This window comes from Gekko japonicus, unplaced genomic scaffold (assembly GCF_001447785.1).
Source record: "Gekko japonicus isolate JY-2015 unplaced genomic scaffold, Gekko_japonicus_V1.1 scaffold890, whole genome shotgun sequence".
NCBI lineage: Eukaryota > Metazoa > Chordata > Lepidosauria > Squamata > Gekkonidae > Gekko > Gekko japonicus.
The window spans coordinates 443191-452173 of NW_015167565.1; the positions used below are offsets into that span (position 1 = coordinate 443191).

The following is an 8983-nucleotide window of genomic DNA, read 5'->3' on the forward strand; positions in this document are numbered from 1 at the left end:
CCTTCTGTCACTTCCGGTGATGTCAGGGGGCGTGGCATATGCAAATAAGTTATGCTAATGAGTTATGCTAATGAGCTCCGGCAGCTCTTTTTCTACAACAAGACCCCTGGTCACCAGCGATGTCACGGCATCACTTCTGGTGTGTACTGGAAGTGACATCATCACACTGGGACATCCTGGCAATGTTCTGGTAGTTGGGCAAAAACTCTATGGTAAAAATGGCTTCTGCCTTAGAGTTCTTGCCCAAATACCGGAGTGTTGCTCAGACATTGCTGATGAGATGACATCACTTTTGGTACATTCTGGAAGAAATGTTGCTTTGGGCCTCCCTCCTGCTCCTGGTAAGCCCCCCATCAGGGGCTGGCACCCCTATCTGTGAAAGGAGGAATCTTCCAGTGGGGCAAGGGAGGGACTTCTCCCTCCAACAGAAGCTTCCCCACTTCGTGGAACGAAACCGTCATTATTGAGTCTTTTCTTCCGTATTTGCTCAGCTTAATTTACATTCTTTAAAATAATCATTTTTTAAAAATCAGCAAACATGAAATGCTTTTTTTTTAAACTCCTTTCCAATTAAAATACTCCTGCTAGCAAAAGGAAGGTGTTACTCATGGGGCGTTCAGAGAAGGTGGCATAGAAATATTAGATCTGTCAACCCATTACAAAATTTTTTAATTGACTATGCCTAGGTTTTAAGAAATTCACAGATCAATTAAATATAAATAAACGTACGTACTGCAGAACCCATCTGAAGATCCTGACGGGAGAAGAGAATATTGCATTTTTAATATTTGCATAATTTATCCTGCCTCTGTTAGTTATGGGGGCAGGGAAAGGCTATATGTACTGTGCCCAAGTCTTGATTCTGACAACCACAAATCTTTTTTTTTTTTTAGAACAAACAAACAAACAAAGCAAAACATGCCTTCCCAGGCATACATTTATTATGCTGAACACTCTGATGCAACATAAATGGAAGCTCTTTTTCAGCTATCTCCACAGAAACACTTAAGCCTTGCCTTTGATACACTTTATCTATTAATCTTCGCAATATCCAGAACTTTAATCACTGCATAATCGCTGCCGTTGATGAGGGTTTTTAATGACAAGTGAATATGACGTTGGAAGTAGGTACACTGTTTGCGCACCGATCTTTTAATAGCCCCTTGAATGAAATCCTTGATATGATTCAAAAGTACAAGTTAATATATGAAAATCGAGCCATCAACCAATTATTTGAAAAAGGAGTCATACGATAGGGGTCCAACCATCACCGCCCCAACATCACTCTACTCCAGGATAAACATTGTCATGACCGGCATGATTTCTCCAACTTCTAAGAGTGTTTGCATTCTATTCTAAAGATTTTATTTAACCTTGTAGGGGTAAAGCAGTAAGCTTCTCTTAGTGATAAAACTGTCTAATTGATATATGGCTCTCACCCCCAAATCCTGCCTGACACGCTATTCCCCAAGACGCTCAACACAGAGAAACTTACAAGGATTCCTCTTAATCTCTAAACCTCAATGTTGTTTTTTTTACACCATGGAGACAAGGGCCCTTTCTTTCCAAATCCTTTTTTCCAGTCGTTCTTCACACTGCATTAAATTTGTCAACTGACTAGTGTGCATCTTTATTTCTTTCCTACTGAATGCTAGACCGGAAAGCAGAGATGCCACGGAGGTATCCGCCCTTGTCAACGGACGTTTATCTCTCCGCGAGTAATAAATCTATTAGACATCGCTAAATCTTCAAATCTAAAAACATTATGCAGCTCACACAAATGGAAAGCCTCCTAAAACACCTCCTAAAATTAAATTCTGAGTCCTTAATAGAAGATGCCAATGGAGATATACCCAGACTTAGGCTCATTTCTGTATTTATCCCAGGATTTGAACAGCTGTGATGGTATTAACGTCTGCCCAAGTAACCTTTGGTGCTTATATTTATTGATCTAAGAGAACGCCTCGGAAGGGATGTATGTTAATGCCTGTTTCAAGCAAAAGCCAGCCTTTGGCTTATCCTGACACATCTGTAAGCCAAGCCTCAGAATCTATGTTGACTCCTCATTCTACAGAAGGTTAGGAAAGGCAGGAGCAACTGACACAACAGGCGTCTGCAGTGTGGACATTTTGACCCTGGTGCATTTTCTTCCATCCAAATGAACAGGCCTGTAGCCAGGGATTTGTAGCTTGTGGGGCAATTGTCTGGCGGGGCTGCCATTCTTGTATGGGGCTGTGGCGGCTCAGCAGTTAAAGACACTGAGCTGCAGACCAGAAGGTCAGCAGGTCAGCAGTGCGAGACCCGAGTGCCGCATGACGGAGTGAGCTCCCGTCTCTGGCCCCAGCTCCTGCCAACGTAGCAGTTCGAAAGCAAGAAACTGCAAGTAGATAAATAGGGACCGCTTCGGTGGGAAGGTAACAGTGTTCCGTGCACCTTGGCGTTTAGTCATGCCTGTCATATGACCACGGAAAACGTCTTCGGACAACGCTGGCTCTTCGACTTGGAAACGGAGATGAGCACCGCCCCCTAGAGTCGGATTTGACTGGCTTTCAAGCAAGGGAAACCTTTGCCTTACAGAACTGTACAGAACATTCTGTGTCCCTAGAACGATCCATGCCCCTTTTTCTCACCCTGATCTTGCAGAGTCTCTCCTCTCCCGCCTTTTTGAGTATCCGAGGCAGCTTACAAATAAAAAAGAACATCCCCCCCCCTCGACAATATCACATCCAATATCATCACATTTCAAACCAACTGGAAAACACCCAGCCACAGCCATAGCAAAAACTTTTTAAATATCAAAAAGCCGATACTTTCGGGTCACAGGTTATTAAATGCATGGGTAAGCTCGACAGGCTTCGTAGCTGAAAGGCCTTGAAAATTTGATTGGAGGGTGGAATTCCACAGCTGAGGATCCACCCCAGAAAAGACCATGAATCCAGTAACCACCTCTCTAAGCACAGTTCTCTGAAAGTACGGTACACATGGAAGGTGCAGATTTTAACCTCTGGCAAGATACCTTGGGCTGGGCCTTTTCCAGTGCCCGTTTTGAGGCACTCCCTCCACTGTACTGCAAGGTACATTCACTCGAGTTCCAATGCATGAACATCTATGCCCGTGCATGGCTAATATGGTGGAATCAGTTACTCGTGTCCTCCTGTTCTGCAGATTCTATCAGGAGGAACGAGACCATCTTATACTACCCCTCTTGTCTAGATTTAGCCCTCTGCAGTCTTATCTTGACTTTAGACAAGAAGTCCTTCGTAAATTCCTCCTAGAAGATGTTCAGAGTCCAGTGACTTACGCTGTGGCAAAATTTTGTTGCTTAGTTATTAGGAAACGTAAACTTATTTTAGCTGAAAAAATTGTATGATTCTATTATTATTATTATTATTATTATTATTATTATTTTATTTTACTGATTTTATTAATTTTCTCTCGTTAATGTTTTTATACTATTGCTATGTTATTACTGTTTTAATCTCTCTTCTATCAGAATTGTACTGTTTTACTGGCTCTTGCTGTAATAAATTAGATCAGATCAGATCAAAGATGCCTTAGTTCCAACCCAGTAACTCAGATTCATCCTTACTTGAGGTGCCCAGAAATTCTAAGCAAGTAACTGCAGGCTGTGAAAGGTCGGTAGTTCAGCAGTTCGAGACCCGAGTGTGCCGCATGACGGAGTGAGCTCCCGTCTCTAGTCCCAGCTCCTGCCAACCTAGCCGTTCGAAAGCAAGAAATTGCAAGTCGATAAATAGGTACCACTTCGGTGGGAAGGTAACAGCGTTCCGTGCGCCTTGGTGTTTGGTCATGCCGGCCACGTGACCACGGAAACGTCTTCGGACAGCGCTGGCTCTTCGGCTTGGAAACGGAGATGAGCACCGCAACCCTAGAGTCGGACTCGACTGGCTTTCGAGCAAGGGAAACCTTTACCTTTTTAAGGGTATCTCATCAGGTCAAAGGGTTTGTCTGCATGGTGCGAAGGGACACACAAGTGATGCAGAAGCCCTGTGAATTGCAGCATTATTTCTTATGTACGGCTAGCAGAAACCTTTGCCTTTGGTTTGATCTAGAATAACGATGGGGTTCCCAGCCCCCAGAAGGCACCTGGAGACCTCCTGTTATTACAAGCGATCTACACACGACCAAGATCGGTAGGCACTTGTAGGAAGATCAGTCGAAAGATCAGTCGCCCTGGAGAGAATGGCCGCTTTGGCGGGTGGGCTGTATGGCGTTCTACCCTGGCTGAGGTCCCTCCCCTTCCCCAAACCTCACTCTTCGCAGGCTCCACCCCCACAATCTCCAGGTATTTCCCAACCCAGAGCTGGAATCCCTAATAATGCAGCATCAGTGGGAGGTGGTGGCAGCTACAAGCACGGACAGTTTCAAGAGGGAATCAGATAAGCATATGGAGCAGAGGTCCATCAGTGGCTATTAGTCACAAGGTATAGATAGGAACTCTCAGTCTGGGGCAAGTGATGCTCTGTATTCTTGGTCCTTGGGGGGGGGCAAGAGTGGGAGGGCTTCTAGTGTCCTGGCCCCACTGCTGGACCTCCTGATGGCACCTGGTAATTTTGGCCACTGTGTGACAGAGTGTTGGACTGGATGGGCCGTTGGCGTGATCCAACATTGGCTTCTCTGATGTTCTTGTGTTCAGTGGCTTCCAAGAGTTTCCTGGCTTTCACGCATGTTTCTGGAACAACAGGGGCTAGAAACTTTTCAAAACAAAACAAAACAAGAAGAGAAGCCTCAGATCACGGCACATGCTCGGTTGCTCTTCTACGACTTGTGAGAGTCCCCGGCTTGGGCTTTGCTCTCTTGGCTGACCTTTCTTGTTACTTTTTAAAGCCATGGCCTGCCTCTCCCTTCTCCCAGGGAGTACTCAAAGTCACGCCTACTGGTCCTTAGTTCTATAACCCATGCAAACAAAGAGATGCCATGGGTATAGGGCCTCATTGGACTGGCCATGTAAACCTGAGAGAGTAGGCATGCATGAAGGACTTGAACACACACACAAACCTGCCTAACACTAAATCATCATCAGTCCATCGAAGTCAGTATTGTCTATTCAGACTGGCAGCTGCTCTCCAGGGTCTCAGGCAGAGGTCTTTCCCACCCCCTACTGCCTGGAACCTTTAAACTGGAGATGCCGGGGATTGAATCTGGGACCTTCTGCATACCAAGCAGATGCTGTACCACTGAGCCTCACTCTACTCACCTGGCCATTTTGATGCTCATTACATTCAACTCTCCTGTTACCTTCCAACGCTCGGGACTTCCATCTGACAATATCATTTCTGCGGGCCGGAGCAAAATCTGCATCGACAGCTCAACTCGGACTCATTTGCTTCTAATCACTTCTGTTTCTCCATCTGGCTACGTGCGCTACTTTTTAATCCACCCCATCCACGATCCTTTACAGGGTATTCTTTTTTTAAAAAAATTAACTGGTCGTTTTCTCTCTACTCCTCACAGCGATGACTAAGATTTCACCTTTCATTATCGTCACTTCCTGCTTTCCCAGCTGTGTCAGTTCCTTATTATCAAAGCGCCGCTTCTTCTAACTAACCCCTCTCTGCAGAGTCTCTCCCCTCTATTATCATGGTGGGGGCTGAGCAGCGCTTCTTCTCTTGTCTCCCTGTCCCTAGCCTGTGAACACCATTAAAAACGGAGAATACCTGCTGATTGTGACAGTTTTCCGTCCTCTAGCTATTTATGTTAAGGGAAACTCTTAAGCAGAGTAATTGGCAAGAATGGCCAGCACTTCAAGTGAAACCTATCGGTGAGTACTACATTCCCTGCGTAGTACTGTGGTTATAGCAAGGGTCCCCAGTGTTGTGCCTGTTGAGACCTCTTTCAGAGCCCGTCAAGTGTTTTTAGACTATGGGCGGGGCCAGGTGGGGCTTTTGCTCAGTAATGCTTCTGATTGGCCACTCGAGACTTGATTGGCCGTGCAGATATTTAAAAACTGAAATACATGGGGCTCTTTAGCTTGGAGAAACGACGACTGAGGGGTGACATGGTCGAGGTTTACAAGATCATGCATGGATAGTCCAGGGGTCCCCACCCACCAACACCATTCCTTGACCCCTGCCAGATGTTTCTAGAAAGAACGGATAGAAGGTTAGATATAGATAGGTTAGAAGGGATAAAAGAAAGTCCTTCTTCACCCAAAGAGTGATGAACACAGGGAATTCACTGCCACAGGAGGTGGTGGCAGCTACAGGCATGGACGGCTTCAAGAGGGAACTGGATAAACATATGGAGCAGAGGTCCATCGGTGCCTATTAGCCACAAGGTATAGATAGGGACTCTCCGTCTGGGGCAAGGGATGTTCTGTATTCTTGGTGCTTGGGAAGGGGGGCAACAGTGGGAGGGCTCCTAGTGTCCTGGCCCCAGTGCCGGACCTCCTGATGGCACCTGGTATTTTTGGCCACTGTGTGACAGAGTGTTGGACTGGACGGCCCATTGGCCTGATCCAACATTGGCTTCTCTTATGTACCTGCGTTTAGACTTTTGGTGTTTTGCACGGACTTAACAGCCCCCCCCCCCAGTACACCCTTAACCCCCATTATAAAAATGTCTCATTATGGTCCTGCAATAACTTAAATAGCCGCCTTAAAAAGAAGGCTCACAGCTCAATGATTGACCAGAAGATGGTCCCCCCAAGGGCATAAACCCCCCCCCAATAGCTGAGCCCTATTTCAAGTCCTCTTCTGCCCCGAAGTACTTGAACACACAGAATCGAACCATCAGGTCCATGAAGGGTCAGTCTTGTCTACTCAGACTAGCAGTGGCTCTCCAGGGTCTCAAGCAGAGGTCTTTTGCATCACCTACAGCCTGATAATTTTAAGTGGAGACGCTCGGGATTTAATTTGGGACCTTCCACATACCAAGCAGATGTCCTGTCATCAAGCCATGCCCCCTCCCCGGAACACATGAAGCTGCCTTATAATGAATCAAATGCTTGGTCCATCAAGGTCCGTATAGTGCACTCAGGCTGGCGGTGATTCTCCAGGTCCACCTGGAGATTGGCAGCCCTATGCTCCAGGGTCTCAGGCATAAAAGTATTTTGCATCACCTACAAGCGGATCCTTTTAACTGGAGATGCCGGGGATTGAACCTGGGACCTTCTGCATGCCAAGCAGATGCTCGACCACTGAGCCACGGCTCCTGCCCAGTCCCTTTTGCAATAACATAGGCTTGAGTTGGCTCCGGTGTTCCCTCTAAGCTGAGTTAGTGTGAGCTAGCTCACAGGTTTTTTAGCCTCTGACTCACACATTTTTTTTGTCTTCGCTCAGGGAGGATGGCTCCAGAGGCCAACTAGTTTATGCATCAGCCAAATCGCTCGCTCACAACTTTAATGCCAGTCGCTCACAAAGTAGAATTTTTGCTCACAAGAGAGGGAGCATTGGTTGGCTCTCTTGGTAGTGGCGAGTTAGCAGTTTTCTTTCTACAGTATGCACACCCTGGGGGCCGGGTGGCTTCCAAAACAGCGCTGTCTCAAATGCTACTAATTCTGCCTCCAGGAAACTCCATCACAAATTATCATACATTTGACAATTTGCGCCACCAGATTTTGGTATTATTTTGCAGAAGCGGAAAGTTTTTTTCCTGCAAGACAGTAAAGGAAAAGTAAAGGATGTTTGCAGATCCTGTATTTCTGGACCTCAGTCCTGGTTGATTGCTTCCCTGCAATCAAGAATAAACCTTCAAAGGAAAGGGAAGAAGGAATGCTACCAGGAGGAGGAGGGTTGCCAGCCTCCAGGTGGGCCCTGGAGATCCCCTGGAATCACATCTCATCTCCCGACAATACAGGTAAGTTCCCTCTATACCCAGGCTGTGGTCCCTCCCCTCTCCAAACCCTGCCCTCCCCAGAGCTCCATCCCTCACATCTCCAGGAATTTCCCAACCTAGAGCTGGCAACTCTAAAAAAAGTGACAAGGACCAGAAACGTCAAAAATGCAGAGGAATTAACTGATTTATTAAGGCCCAGTAAAGAAAAAAAGGGACCACTCCACATCGGATCAGCGGAAGTCTGTTTCTTCCCAAGGGACGCCAGCCTCCAAGTGGGACCTGGGGATCTCCGAGAATGACAGCTCATCTCTAGACTACAGAGATCAGTTCCCTGGGAGAAAAGGGATGCTTTGGAGGGTGGCATTGTACCGCACTGTTTGGTGTAGTGGTTAGGAGCGCAGACTCTAATCTGGGAGAGCTGGGTTCGATTCCCCCTCTCCTCCACATGCAGCTGCTGGTGTGACCTCGGGTCAGTTAACAAGTTCTTTCAGAGCTGTTCTCTCAGGAGCAGTTTCTGGCAGAGCTCTCTCAGCCCCAACTACCTCACAGGGTGTCTGTTGTGGGGAGGGGACGGGAAAGGAGATTGTAGGCCGCTCTGAGACTTCTTCAAGTAGTGAAGGGCAGGGTATAAATCAAATCTCTTCTTCCTCACTGAAGTACCTGTCCTCCCCAGATTTCCAGGAGCTTCCTAACCTGGATCTGGCTATTCTCCGCCCCCCCCCCCCTCCGGTGGCGGGGGGGGGGGAACTGTGTGCAGTCCTGGTCACCACACCTTAAAAAGGATATTATAGCTTTGGAAAAAGTGCAGAAAAGGGCAACTCGAATGATAAAAGGGTTGGAACACTTTCCCTACGAGGAAAGGTTAAGGCGCTTAGGGCTCTTTAGCTTGGAGAAACGACGACTGAGGGGTGACATGATCGGGGTTTATAAGATTATGCACGGGAAAGAGCAGGTTGAGAAAGAGGTACTTTTCTCCCTTTCTCACAATACAAGAACTCGTGGGCACTCCATGAAACTGCTGAGCGGTCGGGTTAGAACGGATAAAAGGAAGTACTTCTTCACCCAAAGAGTGATTAACAAAAGGAATTCACTGCCACAGGAAGTGGTGGCGGCTACAAGCATGGACGGCTTCAAAAGGGAATTAGATAAGCACAAGGGGGGACCCGCGATACTCGCGGGGGAGGGGGGG

The 8983-nt window shown here is 47.0% G+C and overlaps 1 protein-coding gene across 1 annotated transcript in view; it reads right to left on the reverse strand.

Moving 5' to 3' along the window:
- The window catches only part of GRIK4 (glutamate receptor, ionotropic, kainate 4), a 311636-nt gene that overhangs the window by 154188 nt on the left and 148465 nt on the right, over positions 1-8983 (reverse strand). The gene's annotated exons all lie outside the window — the stretch shown is intronic.